Consider the following 14,491-nt stretch of genomic DNA (forward strand, 5'->3'; position numbering starts at 1 on the left):
TAGTTTCGTATTAAATTTTGAATGAATTTCTATTTCATAGAAAAATAGTGGCTTAACGAACACGATGGTTACCAGTCCAATATCCTTAATTATAGAAATTAATCGTCCTTGTGTAGGTTTCAATGTTGGAAAATCATTCCTTGAGTGTATTCAATTCAGTTTCGTATTAAAACGTCAACGGCCATACCACGCAGAAAAAACCTGGTCTCGTCAGCTCCTAAAGTTAAGCTGCGTCGGGTCCCGTTAGTACCTAGAATAGGGGTGACTGTTCGCTTGGGAATACGGGATGCTGTTGGCATCAAACGTTTTATAACCAGCAAGAGTTTCGAAAATGAATCAAAGTTTTAGTTAAAACCATCTCGTGGTGAATTTTGATACTTTATTAAACGCCATCTAGGGTTGAATTTTGATAATTCATCTCGTACACACTGATAGCTATTTTTTAAACACCAACAAGGGAAGTGTAGAGTGTTTTATTACCAGCAGTGACTTTACCGATGAATGTGAATTTCTATTTCATAGAGAAAATAGTGGCTCAACGAACACGATGGTTACCAGTCCAATATCCTTAATTATAGAAATTAATCGTCCTTGTGTAGGTTTCAATGTTGGAAAATCATTCCTTGAGTGTATTCAATTCAGTTTCGTATTAAAACGTCAACGGCCATACCACGCAGAAAAAACCTGGTCTCGTCAGCTCCTAGAAGTTAAGCTGCGTCGGGTCCCGTTAGTACCTAGAAGGGTGACCGCTTGGGAATACGGGATGCTGTTGGCATCAAACGTTTTATAACCAGCAAGAGTTTCGAAAATGAATCAAAGTTTTAGTTAAAACCATCTCGTGGTGAATTTTGATACTTTATTAAACGCCATCTAGGGTTGAATTTTGATAATTCATCTCGTACACACTGATAGCTATTTTTTAAACACCAACAAGGGAAGTGTAGAGTGTTTTATTACCAGCAGTGACTTTACCGATGAATGTGAATTTCTATTTCATAGAAAAATAGTGGCTCAACGAACACGATGGTTACCAGTCCAATATCCTTAATTATAGAAATTAATCGTCCTTGTGTAGGTTTCAATGTTGGAAAATCATTCCTTGAGCGTATTCAATTCAGTTTCGTATTAAATTCTTGAATTTCTATTTCATAGAAAAATAGTGGCTTAACGAACACGATGGTTACCAGTCCAATATCCTTAATTATAGAAATTAATCGTCCTTGTGTAGGTTTCAATGTTGGAAAATCATTCCTTGAGTGTATTCAATTCAGTTTCGTATTAAAACGTCAACGGCCATACCACGCAGAAAAAACCTGGTCTCGTCAGCTCCCAGAAGTTAAGCTGCGTCGGGTCCCGTTAGTACCTAGAAGGGTGACCGCTTGGGAATACGGGATGCTGTTGGCATCAAACGTTTTATAACCAGCAAGAGTTTCGAAAATGAATCAAAGTTTTAGTTAAAACCATCTCGTGGTGAATTTTGATACTTTATTAAACGCCATCTAGGGTTGAATTTTGATAATTCATCTCGTACACACTGATAGCTATTTTTTAAACACCAACAAGGGAAGTGTAGAGTGTTTTATTACCAGCAGTGACTTTACCGATGAATGTGAATTTCTATTTCATAGAAAAATAGTGGCTCAACGAACACGATGGTTACCAGTCCAATATCCTTAATTATAGAAATTAATCGTCCTTGTGTAGGTTTCAATGTTGGAAAATCATTCCTTGAGCGTATTCAATTCAGTTTCGTATTAAATTCTTGAATTTCTATTTCATAGAAAAATAGTGGCTTAACGAACACGATGGTTACCAGTCCAATATCCTTAATTATAGAAATTAATCGTCCTTGTGTAGGTTTCAATGTTGGAAAATCATTCCTTGAGTGTATTCAATTCAGTTTCGTATTAAAACGTCAACGGCCATACCACGCAGAAAAAACCTGGTCTCGTCAGCTCCTAGAAGTTAAGCTGCGTCGGGTCCCGTTAGTACCTAGAAGGGTGACCGCTTGGGAATACGGGATGCTGTTGGCATCAAACGTTTTATAACCAGCAAGAGTTTCGAAAATGAATCAAAGTTTTAGTTAAAACCATCTCGTGGTGAATTTTGATACTTTATTAAACGCCATCTAGGGTTGAATTTTGATAATTCATCTCGTACACACTGATAGCTATTTTTTAAACACCAACAAGGGAAGTGTAGAGTGTTTTATTACCAGCAGTGACTTTACCGATGAATGTGAATTTCTATTTCATAGAAAAATAGTGGCTCAACGAACACGATGGTTACCAGTCCAATATCCTTAATTATAGAAATTAATCGTCCTTGTGTAGGTTTCAATGTTGGAAAATCATTCCTTGAGTGTATTCAATTCAGTTTCGTATTAAAACGTCAACGGCCATACCACGCAGAAAAAACCTGGTCTCGTCAGCTCCTAGAAGTTAAGCTGCGTCGGGTCCCGTTAGTACCTAGAAGGGTGACCGCTTGGGAATACGGGATGCTGTTGGCATCAAACGTTTTATAACCAGCAAGAGTTTCGAAAATGAATCAAAGTTTTAGTTAAAACCATCTCGTGGTGAATTTTGATACTTTATTAAACGCCATCTAGGGTTGAATTTTGATAATTCATCTCGTACACACTGATAGCTATTTTTTAAACACCAACAAGGGAAGTGTAGAGTGTTTTATTACCAGCAGTGACTTTACCGATGAATGTGAATTTCTATTTCATAGAAAAATAGTGGCTCAACGAACACGATGGTTACCAGTCCAATATCCTTAATTATAGAAATTAATCGTCCTTGTGTAGGTTTCAATGTTGGAAAATCATTCCTTGAGCGTATTCAATTCAGTTTCGTATTAAATTCTTGAATTTCTATTTCATAGAAAAATAGTGGCTCAACGAACACGATGGTTACCAGTCCAATATCCTTAATTATAGAAATTAATCGTCCTTGTGTAGGTTTCAATGTTGGAAAATCATTCCTTGAGTGTATTCAATTCAGTTTCGTATTAAAACGTCAACGGCCATACCACGCAGAAAAAACCTGGTCTCGTCAGCTCCCAGAAGTTAAGCTGCGTCGGGTCCCGTTAGTACCTAGAAGGGTGACCGCTTGGGAATACGGGATGCTGTTGGCATCAAACGTTTTATAACCAGCAAGAGTTTCGAAAATGAATCAAAGTTTTAGTTAAAACCATCTCGTGGTGAATTTTGATACTTTATTAAACGCCATCTAGGGTTGAATTTTGATAATTCATCTCGTACACACTGATAGCTATTTTTTAAACACCAACAAGGGAAGTGTAGAGTGTTTTATTACCAGCAGTGACTTTACCGATGAATGTGAATTTCTATTTCATAGAAAAATAGTGGCTCAACGAACACGATGGTTACCAGTCCAATATCCTTAATTATAGAAATTAATCGTCCTTGTGTAGGTTTCAATGTTGGAAAATCATTCCTTGAGCGTATTCAATTCAGTTTCGTATTAAATTCTTGAATTTCTATTTCATAGAAAAATAGTGGCTTAACGAACACGATGGTTACCAGTCCAATATCCTTAATTATAGAAATTAATCGTCCTTGTGTAGGTTTCAATGTTGGAAAATCATTCCTTGAGTGTATTCAATTCAGTTTCGTATTAAAACGTCAACGGCCATACCACGCAGAAAAAACCTGGTCTCGTCAGCTCCTAGAAGTTAAGCTGCGTCGGGTCCCGTTAGTACCTAGAAGGGTGACCGCTTGGGAATACGGGATGCTGTTGGCATCAAACGTTTTATAACCAGCAAGAGTTTCGAAAATGAATCAAAGTTTTAGTTAAAACCATCTCGTGGTGAATTTTGATACTTTATTAAACGCCATCTAGGGTTGAATTTTGATAATTCATCTCGTACACACTGATAGCTATTTTTTAAACACCAACAAGGGAAGTGTAGAGTGTTTTATTACCAGCAGTGACTTTACCGATGAATGTGAATTTCTATTTCATAGAAAAATAGTGGCTCAACGAACACGATGGTTACCAGTCCAATATCCTTAATTATAGAAATTAATCGTCCTTGTGTAGGTTTCAATGTTGGAAAATCATTCCTTGAGCGTATTCAATTCAGTTTCGTATTAAATTTTTTCTTGAATTTCTAGTTCATAGAAAAATTTAGTGGCTTAACGAACACGATGGTTACCAGTCCAATATCCTTAATTATAGAAATTAATCGTCCTTGTGTAGGTTTCAATGTTGGAAAATCATTCCTTGAGTGTATTCAATTCAGTTTCGTATTAAAACGTCAACGGCCATACCACGCAGAAAAAACCTGGTCTCGTCAGCTCCTAGAAGTTAAGCTGCGTCGGGTCCCGTTAGTACCTAGAAGGGTGACCGCTTGGGAATACGGGATGCTGTTGGCATCAAACGTTTTATAACCAGCAAGAGTTTCGAAAATGAATCAAAGTTTTAGTTAAAACCATCTCGTGGTGAATTTTGATACTTTATTAAACGCCATCTAGGGTTGAATTTTGATAATTCATCTCGTACACACTGATAGCTATTTTTTAAACACCAACAAGGGAAGTGTAGAGTGTTTTATTACCAGCAGTGACTTTACCGATGAATGTGAATTTCTATTTCATAGAAAAATAGTGGCTCAACGAACACGATGGTTACCAGTCCAATATCCTTAATTATAGAAATTAATCGTCCTTGTGTAGGTTTCAATGTTGGAAAATCATTCCTTGAGCGTATTCAATTCAGTTTCGTATTAAATTCTTGAATTTCTATTTCATAGAAAAATAGTGGCTTAACGAACACGATGGTTACCAGTCCAATATCCTTAATTATAGAAATTAATCGTCCTTGTGTAGGTTTCAATGTTGGAAAATCATTCCTTGAGTGTATTCAATTCAGTTTCGTATTAAAACGTCAACGGCCATACCACGCAGAAAAAACCTGGTCTCGTCAGCTCCTAGAAGTTAAGCTGCGTCGGGTCCCGTTAGTACCTAGAAGGGTGACCGCTTGGGAATACGGGATGCTGTTGGCATCAAACGTTTTATAACCAGCAAGAGTTTCGAAAATGAATCAAAGTTTTAGTTAAAACCATCTCGTGGTGAATTTTGATACTTTATTAAACGCCATCTAGGGTTGAATTTTGATAATTCATCTCGTACACACTGATAGCTATTTTTTAAACACCAACAAGGGAAGTGTAGAGTGTTTTATTACCAGCAGTGACTTTACCGATGAATGTGAATTTCTATTTCATAGAAAAATAGTGGCTCAACGAACACGATGGTTACCAGTCCAATATCCTTAATTATAGAAATTAATCGTCCTTGTGTAGGTTTCAATGTTGGAAAATCATTCCCTTTAAGTGTATTCAATTCAGTTTCGTATTAAAACGTCAACGGCCATACCACGCAGAAAAAACCTGGTCTCGTCAGCTCCCAGAAGTTAAGCTGCGTCGGGTCCCGTTAGTACCTAGAAGGGTGACCGCTTGGGAATACGGGATGCTGTTGGCATCAAACGTTTTATAACCAGCAAGAGTTTCGAAAATGAATCAAAGTTTTAGTTAAAACCATCTCGTGGTGAATTTTGATACTTTATTAAACGCCATCTAGGGTTGAATTTTGATAATTCATCTCGTACACACTGATAGCTATTTTTTAAACACCAACAAGGGAAGTGTAGAGTGTTTTATTACCAGCAGTGACTTTACCGATGAATGTGAATTTCTATTTCATAGAAAAATAGTGGCTCAACGAACACGATGGTTACCAGTCCAATATCCTTAATTATAGAAATTAATCGTCCTTGTGTAGGTTTCAATGTTGGAAAATCATTCCTTGAGCGTATTCAATTCAGTTTCGTATTAATTCTTGAATTTCTATTTCATAGAAAAATAGTGGCTTAACGAACACGATGGTTACCAGTCAATATCCTTAATTATAGAAATTAATCGTCCTTGTGTAGGTTTCAATGTTGAAAATCATTCTGGTGTATTCAATTCAGTTTCGTATTAAAACGTCAACGGCCATACCACGCAGAAAAAACCTGGTCTCGTCAGCTCCCAGAAGTTAAGCTGCGTCGGGTCCCGTTAGTACCTAGAAGGGTGACCGCTTGGGAATACGGGATGCTGTTGGCATCAAACGTTTTATAACCAGCAAGAGTTTCGAAAATGAATCAAAGTTTTAGTTAAAACCATCTCGTGGTGAATTTTGATACTTTATTAAACGCCATCTAGGGTTGAATTTTGATAATTCATCTCGTACACACTGATAGCTATTTTTTAAACACCAACAAGGGAAGTGTAGAGTGTTTTATTACCAGCAGTGACTTTACCGATGAATGTGAATTTCTATTTCATAGAAAAATAGTGGCTCAACGAACACGATGGTTACCAGTCCAATATCCTTAATTATAGAAATTAATCGTCCTTGTGTAGGTTTCAATGTTGGAAAATCATTCCTTGAGTGTATTCAATTCAGTTTCGTATTAAAACGTCAACGGCCATACCACGCAGAAAAAACCTGGTCTCGTCAGCTCCCAGAAGTTAAGCTGCGTCGGGTCCCGTTAGTACCTAGAAGGGTGACCGCTTGGGAATACGGGATGCTGTTGGCATCAAACGTTTTATAACCAGCAAGAGTTTCGAAAATGAATCAAAGTTTTAGTTAAAACCATCTCGTGGTGAATTTTGATACTTTATTAAACGCCATCTAGGGTTGAATTTTGATAATTCATCTCGTACACACTGATAGCTATTTTTTAAACACCAACAAGGGAAGTGTAGAGTGTTTTATTACCAGCAGTGACTTTACCGATGAATGTGAATTTCTATTTCATAGAAAAATAGTGGCTCAACGAACACGATGGTTACCAGTCCAATATCCTTAATTATAGAAATTAATCGTCCTTGTGTAGGTTTCAATGTTGGAAAATCATTCCTTGAGTGTATTCAATTCAGTTTCGTATTAAAACGTCAACGGCCATACCACGCAGAAAAAACCTGGTCTCGTCAGCTCCCAGAAGTTAAGCTGCGTCGGGTCCCGTTAGTACCTAGAAGGGTGACCGCTTGGGAATACGGGATGCTGTTGGCATCAAACGTTTTATAACCAGCAAGAGTTTCGAAAATGAATCAAAGTTTTAGTTAAAACCATCTCGTGGTGAATTTTGATACTTTATTAAACGCCATCTAGGGTTGAATTTTGATAATTCATCTCGTACACACTGATAGCTATTTTTTAAACACCAACAAGGGAAGTGTAGAGTGTTTTATTACCAGCAGTGACTTTACCGATGAATGTGAATTTCTATTTCATAGAAAAATAGTGGCTCAACGAACACGATGGTTACCAGTCCAATATCCTTAATTATAGAAATTAATCGTCCTTGTGTAGGTTTCAATGTTGGAAAATCATTCCTTGAGTGTATTCAATTCAGTTTCGTATTAAAACGTCAACGGCCATACCACGCAGAAAAATCCTGGTCTCGTCAGCTCCCAGAAGTTAAGCTGCGTCGGGTCCCGTTAGTACCTAGAAGGGTGACCGCTTGGGAATACGGGATGCTGTTGGCATCAAACGTTTTATAACCAGCAAGAGTTTCGAAAATGAATCAAAGTTTTAGTTAAAACCATCTCGTGGTGAATTTTGATACTTTATTAAACGCCATCTAGGGTTGAATTTTGATAATTCATCTCGTACACACTGATAGCTATTTTTTAAACACCAACAAGGGAAGTGTAGAGTGTTTTATTACCAGCAGTGACTTTACCGATGAATGTGAATTTCTATTTCATAGAAAAATAGTGGCTCAACGAACACGATGGTTACCAGTCCAATATCCTTAATTATAGAAATTAATCGTCCTTGTGTAGGTTTCAATGTTGGAAAATCATTCCTTGAGCGTATTCAATTCAGTTTCGTATTAAATTCTTGAATTTCTATTTCATAGAAAAATAGTGGCTTAACGAACACGATGGTTACCAGTCCAATATCCTTAATTATAGAAATTAATCGTCCTTGTGTAGGTTTCAATGTTGGAAAATCATTCCTTGAGTGTATTCAATTCAGTTTCGTATTAAAACGTCAACGGCCATACCACGCAGAAAAAACCTGGTCTCGTCAGCTCCCAGAAGTTAAGCTGCGTCGGGTCCCGTTAGTACCTAGAAGGGTGACCGCTTGGGAATACGGGATGCTGTTGGCATCAAACGTTTTATAACCAGCAAGAGTTTCGAAAATGAATCAAAGTTTTAGTTAAAACCATCTCGTGGTGAATTTGGATACTTTATTAAACGCCATCTAGGGTTGAATTTTGATAATTCATCTCGTACACACTGATAGCTATTTTTTAAACACCAACAAGGGAAGTGTAGAGTGTTTTATTACCAGCGGTGACTTTACCGATGAATGTGAATTTCTATTTCATAGAAAAATAGTGGCTCAACGAACACGATGGTTACCAGTCCAATATCCTTAATTATAGAAATTTATCGTCCTTGTGTAGGTTTCAATGTTGGAAAATCATTCCTTGAGTGTATTCAATTCAGTTTCGTATTAAAACGTCAACGGCCATACCACGCAGAAAAAACCTGGTCTCGTCAGCTCCCAGAAGTTAAGCTGCGTCGGGTCCCGTTAGTACCTAGAAGGGTGACCGCTTGGGAATACGGGATGCTGTTGGCATCAAACGTTTTATAACCAGCAAGAGTTTCGAAAATGAATCAAAGTTTTAGTTAAAACCATCTCGTGGTGAATTTGGATACTTTATTAAACGCCATCTAGGGTTGAATTTTGATAATTCATCTCGTACACACTGATAGCTATTTTTTAAACACCAACAAGGGAAGTGTAGAGTGTTTTATTACCAGCAGTGACTTTACCGATGAATGTGAATTTCTATTTCATAGAAAAATAGTGGCTCAACGAACACGATGGTTACCAGTCCAATATCCTTAATTATAGAAATTAATCGTCCTTGTGTAGGTTTCAATGTTGGAAAATCATTCCTTGAGTGTATTCAATTCAGTTTCGTATTAAAACGTCAACGGCCATACCACGCAGAAAAAACCTGGTCTCGTCAGCTCCCAGAAGTTAAGCTGCGTCGGGTCCCGTTAGTACCTAGAAGGGTGACCGCTTGGGAATACGGGATGCTGTTGGCATCAAACGTTTTATAACCAGCAAGAGTTTCGAAAATGAATCAAAGTTTTAGTTAAAACCATCTCGTGGTGAATTTTGATACTTTATTAAACGCCATCTAGGGTTGAATTTTGAAAATTCATCTCGTACACACTGATAGCTATTTTTTAAACACCAACAAGGGAAGTGTAGAGTGTTTTATTACCAGCAGTGACTTTACCGATGAATGTGAATTTCTATTTCATAGAAAAATAGTGGCTCAACGAACACGATGGTTACCAGTCCAATATCCTTAATTATAGAAATTAATCGTCCTTGTGTAGGTTTCAATGTTGGAAAATCATTCCTTGAGTGTATTCAATTCAGTTTCGTATTAAAACGTCAACGGCCATACCACGCAGAAAAATCCTGGTCTCGTCAGCTCCCAGAAGTTAAGCTGCGTCGGGTCCCGTTAGTACCTAGAAGGGTGACCGCTTGGGAATACGGGATGCTGTTGGCATCAAACGTTTTATAACCAGCAAGAGTTTCGAAAATGAATCAAAGTTTTAGTTAAAACCATCTCGTGGTGAATTTTGATACTTTATTAAACGCCATCTAGGGTTGAATTTTGATAATTCATCTCGTACACACTGATAGCTATTTTTTAAACACCAACAAGGGAAGTGTAGAGTGTTTTATTACCAGCAGTGACTTTACCGATGAATGTGAATTTCTATTTCATAGAAAAATAGTGGCTCAACGAACACGATGGTTACCAGTCCAATATCCTTAATTATAGAAATTAATCGTCCTTGTGTAGGTTTCAATGTTGGAAAATCATTCCTTGAGCGTATTCAATTCAGTTTCGTATTAAATTCTTGAATTTCTATTTCATAGAAAAATAGTGGCTTAACGAACACGATGGTTACCAGTCCAATATCCTTAATTATAGAAATTAATCGTCCTTGTGTAGGTTTCAATGTTGGAAAATCATTCCTTGAGTGTATTCAATTCAGTTTCGTATTAAAACGTCAACGGCCATACCACGCAGCAAAAAACCTGGTCTCGTCAGCTCCCAGAAGTTAAGCTGCGTCGGGTCCCGTTAGTACCTAGAAGGGTGACCGCTTGGGAATACGGGATGCTGTTGGCATCAAACGTTTTATAACCAGCAAGAGTTTCGAAAATGAATCAAAGTTTTAGTTAAAACCATCTCGTGGTGAATTTGGATACTTTATTAAACGCCATCTAGGGTTGAATTTTGATAATTCATCTCGTACACACTGATAGCTATTTTTTAAACACCAACAAAGGGAAGTGTAGAGTGTTTTATTACCAGCGGTGACTTTACCGATGAATGTGAATTTCTATTTCATAGAAAAATAGTGGCTCAACGAACACGATGGTTACCAGTCCAATATCCTTAATTATAGAAATTTATCGTCCTTGTGTAGGTTTCAATGTTGGAAAATCATTCCTTGAGTGTATTCAATTCAGTTTCGTATTAAAACGTCAACGGCCATACCACGCAGAAAAAACCTGGTCTCGTCAGCTCCCAGAAGTTAAGCTGCGTCGGGTCCCGTTAGTACCTAGAAGGGTGACCGCTTGGGAATACGGGATGCTGTTGGCATCAAACGTTTTATAACCAGCAAGAGTTTCGAAAATGAATCAAAGTTTTAGTTAAAACCATCTCGTGGTGAATTTTGATACTTTATTAAACGCCATCTAGGGTTGAATTTTGATAATTCATCTCGTACACACTGATAGCTATTTTTTAAACACCAACAAGGGAAGTGTAGAGTGTTTTATTACCAGCAGTGACTTTACCGATGAATGTGAATTTCTATTTCATAGAAAAATAGTGGCTCAACGAACACGATGGTTACCAGTCCAATATCCTTAATTATAGAAATTAATCGTCCTTGTGTAGGTTTCAATGTTGGAAAATCATTCCTTGAGCGTATTCAATTCAGTTTCGTATTAAATTCTTGAATTTCTATTTCATAGAAAAATAGTGGCTTAACGAACACGATGGTTACCAGTCCAATATCCTTAATTATAGAAATTAATCGTCCTTGTGTAGGTTTCAATGTTGGAAAATCATTCCTTGAGTGTATTCAATTCAGTTTCGTATTAAAACGTCAACGGCCATACCACGCAGAAAAAACCTGGTCTCGTCAGCTCCCAGAAGTTAAGCTGCGTCGGGTCCCGTTAGTACCTAGAAGGGTGACCGCTTGGGAATACGGGATGCTGTTGGCATCAAACGTTTTATAACCAGCAAGAGTTTCGAAAATGAATCAAAGTTTTAGTTAAAACCATCTCGTGGTGAATTTGGATACTTTATTAAACGCCATCTAGGGTTGAATTTTGATAATTCATCTCGTACACACTGATAGCTATTTTTTAAACACCAACAAGGGAAGTGTAGAGTGTTTTATTACCAGCGGTGACTTTACCGATGAATGTGAATTTCTATTTCATAGAAAAATAGTGGCTCAACGAACACGATGGTTACCAGTCCAATATCCTTAATTATAGAAATTTATCGTCCTTGTGTAGGTTTCAATGTTGGAAAATCATTCCTTGAGTGTATTCAATTCAGTTTCGTATTAAAACGTCAACGGCCATACCACGCAGAAAAAACCTGGTCTCGTCAGCTCCCAGAAGTTAAGCTGCGTCGGGTCCCGTTAGTACCTAGAAGGGTGACCGCTTGGGAATACGGGATGCTGTTGGCATCAAACGTTTTATAACCAGCAAGAGTTTCGAAAATGAATCAAAGTTTTAGTTAAAACCATCTCGTGGTGAATTTTGATACTTTATTAAACGCCATCTAGGGTTGAATTTTGATAATTCATCTCGTACACACTGATAGCTATTTTTTAAACACCAACAAGGGAAGTGTAGAGTGTTTTATTACCAGCAGTGACTTTACCGATGAATGTGAATTTCTATTTCATAGAAAAATAGTGGCTCAACGAACACGATGGTTACCAGTCCAATATCCTTAATTATAGAAATTAATCGTCCTTGTGTAGGTTTCAATGTTGGAAAATCATTCCTTGAGCGTATTCAATTCAGTTTCGTATTAAATTCTTGAATTTCTATTTCATAGAAAAATAGTGGCTTAACGAACACGATGGTTACCAGTCCAATATCCTTAATTATAGAAATTAATCGTCCTTGTGTAGGTTTCAATGTTGGAAAATCATTCCTTGAGTGTATTCAATTCAGTTTCGTATTAAAACGTCAACGGCCATACCACGCAGAAAAAACCTGGTCTCGTCAGCTCCTACAGAAGTTAAGCTGCGTCGGGTCCCGTTAGTACCTAGAAGGGTGACCGCTTGGGAATACGGGATGCTGTTGGCATCAAACGTTTTATAACCAGCAAGAGTTTCGAAAATGAATCAAAGTTTTAGTTAAAACCATCTCGTGGTGAATTTGGATACTTTATTAAACGCCATCTAGGGTTGAATTTTGATAATTCATCTCGTACACACTGATAGCTATTTTTTAAACACCAACAAGGGAAGTGTAGAGTGTTTTATTACCAGCGGTGACTTTACCGATGAATGTGAATTTCTATTTCATAGAAAAATAGTGGCTCAACGAACACGATGGTTACCAGTCCAATATCCTTAATTATAGAAATTTATCGTCCTTGTGTAGGTTTCAATGTTGGAAAATCATTCCTTGAGTGTATTCAATTCAGTTTCGTATTAAAACGTCAACGGCCATACCACGCAGAAAAAACCTGGTCTCGTCAGCTCCCAGAAGTTAAGCTGCGTCGGGTCCCGTTAGTACCTAGAAGGGTGACCGCTTGGGAATACGGGATGCTGTTGGCATCAAACGTTTTATAACCAGCAAGAGTTTCGAAAATGAATCAAAGTTTTAGTTAAAACCATCTCGTGGTGAATTTTGATACTTTATTAAACGCCATCTAGGGTTGAATTTTGATAATTCATCTCGTACACACTGATAGCTATTTTTTAAACACCAACAAGGGAAGTGTAGAGTGTTTTATTACCAGCAGTGACTTTACCGATGAATGTGAATTTCTATTTCATAGAAAAATAGTGGCTCAACGAACACGATGGTTACCAGTCCAATATCCTTAATTATAGAAATTTATCGTCCTTGTGTAGGTTTCAATGTTGGAAAATCATTCCTTGAGTGTATTCAATTCAGTTTCGTATTAAAACGTCAACGGCCATACCACGCAGAAAAATCCTGGTCTCGTCAGCTCCCAGAAGTTAAGCTGCGTCGGGTCCCGTTAGTACCTAGAAGGGTGACCGCTTGGGAATACGGGATGCTGTTGGCATCAAACGTTTTATAACCAGCAAGAGTTTCGAAAATGAATCAAAGTTTTAGTTAAAACCATCTCGTGGTGAATTTGGATACTTTATTAAACGCCATCTAGGGTTGAATTTTGATAATTCATCTCGTACACACTGATAGCTATTTTTTAAACACCAACAAGGGAAGTGTAGAGTGTTTTATTACCAGCAGTGACTTTACCGATGAATGTGAATTTCTATTTCATAGAAAAATAGTGGCTCAACGAACACGATGGTTACCAGTCCAATATCCTTAATTATAGAAATTAATCGTCCTTGTGTAGGTTTCAATGTTGGAAAATCATTCCTTGAGCGTATTCAATTCAGTTTCGTATTAAATTCTTGAATTTCTATTTCATAGAAAAATAGTGGCTTAACGAACACGATGGTTACCAGTCCAATATCCTTAATTATAGAAATTTATCGTCCTTGTGTAGGTTTCAATGTTGGAAAATCATTCCTTGAGTGTATTCAATTCAGTTTCGTATTAAAACGTCAACGGCCATACCACGCAGAAAAAACCTGGTCTCGTCAGCTCCCAGAAGTTAAGCTGCGTCGGGTCCCGTTAGTACCTAGAAGGGTGACCGCTTGGGAATACGGGATGCTGTTGGCATCAAACGTTTTATAACCAGCACAACATGGTCTCCGCGAGTTAACTCGACCGTTCGGGTTGTTCGCGGACCACCCTTTCAGCCATTCTGATTGGCTCTCACAGGGAGCTTCTGGGCGCCACCACCACAGACAAAATAATGCTAACAGCTGCCAAACAGTCGTCTGCTCCTCTGCTGGAAAATGGGCCCAAAATTGCTCCCAAAAGATTCTCCTGTTGTGAAGCCTATCAATAATAGTTGGAAAACAGAAAAGCAGATAGAAAAAGAAAGAAAAAAAAGAGCAACTTCAGACAGGAAAAATCTACAGAAAAAACTTAAAAGAGCTCAACAACCTGGAGCTGGCTTGCGAGGCAGGGCTTTTGGTCTACTAAACAGAAAATGAAAAAGTAGCCAGAAAACCTAGGCAAAAGTCTTTTACTTCTGTGGAAGGGACCAGCAACCAGAGTAACATT

At 37.8% G+C, this 14,491-nt stretch overlaps 14 non-coding genes and 11 pseudogenes across 14 annotated transcripts; all 25 read left to right on the plus strand.

The window, feature by feature from the left end:
• Nucleotides 1–656: 656 nt before the first annotated feature.
• On the plus strand, nt 657–775 carry LOC123468535 (annotated as a pseudogene).
• A 510-nt stretch (nt 776–1,285) lies between these two features.
• LOC123468528 lies at nt 1,286–1,404 on the plus strand. The gene has a single exon (XR_006642281.1). It is a non-coding gene; the product is annotated as a 5S ribosomal RNA (ribosomal RNA).
• A 510-nt stretch (nt 1,405–1,914) lies between these two features.
• LOC123468536 lies at nt 1,915–2,033 on the plus strand (annotated as a pseudogene).
• Nucleotides 2,034–2,390: 357 nt separating this feature from the next.
• Nucleotides 2,391–2,509, plus strand: LOC123468537 (annotated as a pseudogene).
• A 510-nt stretch (nt 2,510–3,019) lies between these two features.
• On the plus strand, nt 3,020–3,138 carry LOC123468554. Its single transcript, XR_006642294.1, has one exon. It is a non-coding gene; the product is annotated as a 5S ribosomal RNA (ribosomal RNA).
• Nucleotides 3,139–3,648: 510 nt separating this feature from the next.
• On the plus strand, nt 3,649–3,767 carry LOC123468538 (annotated as a pseudogene).
• Nucleotides 3,768–4,283: 516 nt separating this feature from the next.
• LOC123468539 lies at nt 4,284–4,402 on the plus strand (annotated as a pseudogene).
• Nucleotides 4,403–4,912: 510 nt separating this feature from the next.
• On the plus strand, nt 4,913–5,031 carry LOC123468540 (annotated as a pseudogene).
• A 359-nt stretch (nt 5,032–5,390) lies between these two features.
• On the plus strand, nt 5,391–5,509 carry LOC123468565. The gene has a single exon (XR_006642305.1). It is a non-coding gene; the product is annotated as a 5S ribosomal RNA (ribosomal RNA).
• Nucleotides 5,510–6,013: 504 nt separating this feature from the next.
• LOC123468576 lies at nt 6,014–6,132 on the plus strand. Its single transcript, XR_006642316.1, has one exon. It is a non-coding gene; the product is annotated as a 5S ribosomal RNA (ribosomal RNA).
• Nucleotides 6,133–6,489: 357 nt separating this feature from the next.
• Nucleotides 6,490–6,608, plus strand: LOC123468587. The gene has a single exon (XR_006642327.1). It is a non-coding gene; the product is annotated as a 5S ribosomal RNA (ribosomal RNA).
• Nucleotides 6,609–6,965: 357 nt separating this feature from the next.
• LOC123468534 lies at nt 6,966–7,084 on the plus strand. The gene has a single exon (XR_006642284.1). It is a non-coding gene; the product is annotated as a 5S ribosomal RNA (ribosomal RNA).
• A 357-nt stretch (nt 7,085–7,441) lies between these two features.
• On the plus strand, nt 7,442–7,560 carry LOC123468531 (annotated as a pseudogene).
• Nucleotides 7,561–8,070: 510 nt separating this feature from the next.
• LOC123468545 lies at nt 8,071–8,189 on the plus strand. Its single transcript, XR_006642285.1, has one exon. It is a non-coding gene; the product is annotated as a 5S ribosomal RNA (ribosomal RNA).
• Nucleotides 8,190–8,546: 357 nt separating this feature from the next.
• On the plus strand, nt 8,547–8,665 carry LOC123468546. Its single transcript, XR_006642286.1, has one exon. It is a non-coding gene; the product is annotated as a 5S ribosomal RNA (ribosomal RNA).
• A 357-nt stretch (nt 8,666–9,022) lies between these two features.
• LOC123468547 lies at nt 9,023–9,141 on the plus strand. Its single transcript, XR_006642287.1, has one exon. It is a non-coding gene; the product is annotated as a 5S ribosomal RNA (ribosomal RNA).
• Nucleotides 9,142–9,498: 357 nt separating this feature from the next.
• LOC123468532 lies at nt 9,499–9,617 on the plus strand (annotated as a pseudogene).
• Nucleotides 9,618–10,127: 510 nt separating this feature from the next.
• Nucleotides 10,128–10,247, plus strand: LOC123468541 (annotated as a pseudogene).
• A 358-nt stretch (nt 10,248–10,605) lies between these two features.
• On the plus strand, nt 10,606–10,724 carry LOC123468548. The gene has a single exon (XR_006642288.1). It is a non-coding gene; the product is annotated as a 5S ribosomal RNA (ribosomal RNA).
• Nucleotides 10,725–11,234: 510 nt separating this feature from the next.
• Nucleotides 11,235–11,353, plus strand: LOC123468549. The gene has a single exon (XR_006642289.1). It is a non-coding gene; the product is annotated as a 5S ribosomal RNA (ribosomal RNA).
• A 357-nt stretch (nt 11,354–11,710) lies between these two features.
• Nucleotides 11,711–11,829, plus strand: LOC123468550. The gene has a single exon (XR_006642290.1). It is a non-coding gene; the product is annotated as a 5S ribosomal RNA (ribosomal RNA).
• A 510-nt stretch (nt 11,830–12,339) lies between these two features.
• LOC123468543 lies at nt 12,340–12,460 on the plus strand (annotated as a pseudogene).
• Nucleotides 12,461–12,817: 357 nt separating this feature from the next.
• LOC123468551 lies at nt 12,818–12,936 on the plus strand. Its single transcript, XR_006642291.1, has one exon. It is a non-coding gene; the product is annotated as a 5S ribosomal RNA (ribosomal RNA).
• A 357-nt stretch (nt 12,937–13,293) lies between these two features.
• On the plus strand, nt 13,294–13,412 carry LOC123468533 (annotated as a pseudogene).
• A 510-nt stretch (nt 13,413–13,922) lies between these two features.
• On the plus strand, nt 13,923–14,041 carry LOC123468552. The gene has a single exon (XR_006642292.1). It is a non-coding gene; the product is annotated as a 5S ribosomal RNA (ribosomal RNA).
• The last annotated feature ends 450 nt before the right edge of the window (nt 14,042–14,491 follow it).

This window comes from Daphnia magna, unplaced genomic scaffold, assembly GCF_020631705.1.
Source record: "Daphnia magna isolate NIES unplaced genomic scaffold, ASM2063170v1.1 Dm_contigs372, whole genome shotgun sequence".
Classification (NCBI taxonomy): Eukaryota; Metazoa; Arthropoda; class Branchiopoda; order Diplostraca; family Daphniidae; genus Daphnia; species Daphnia magna.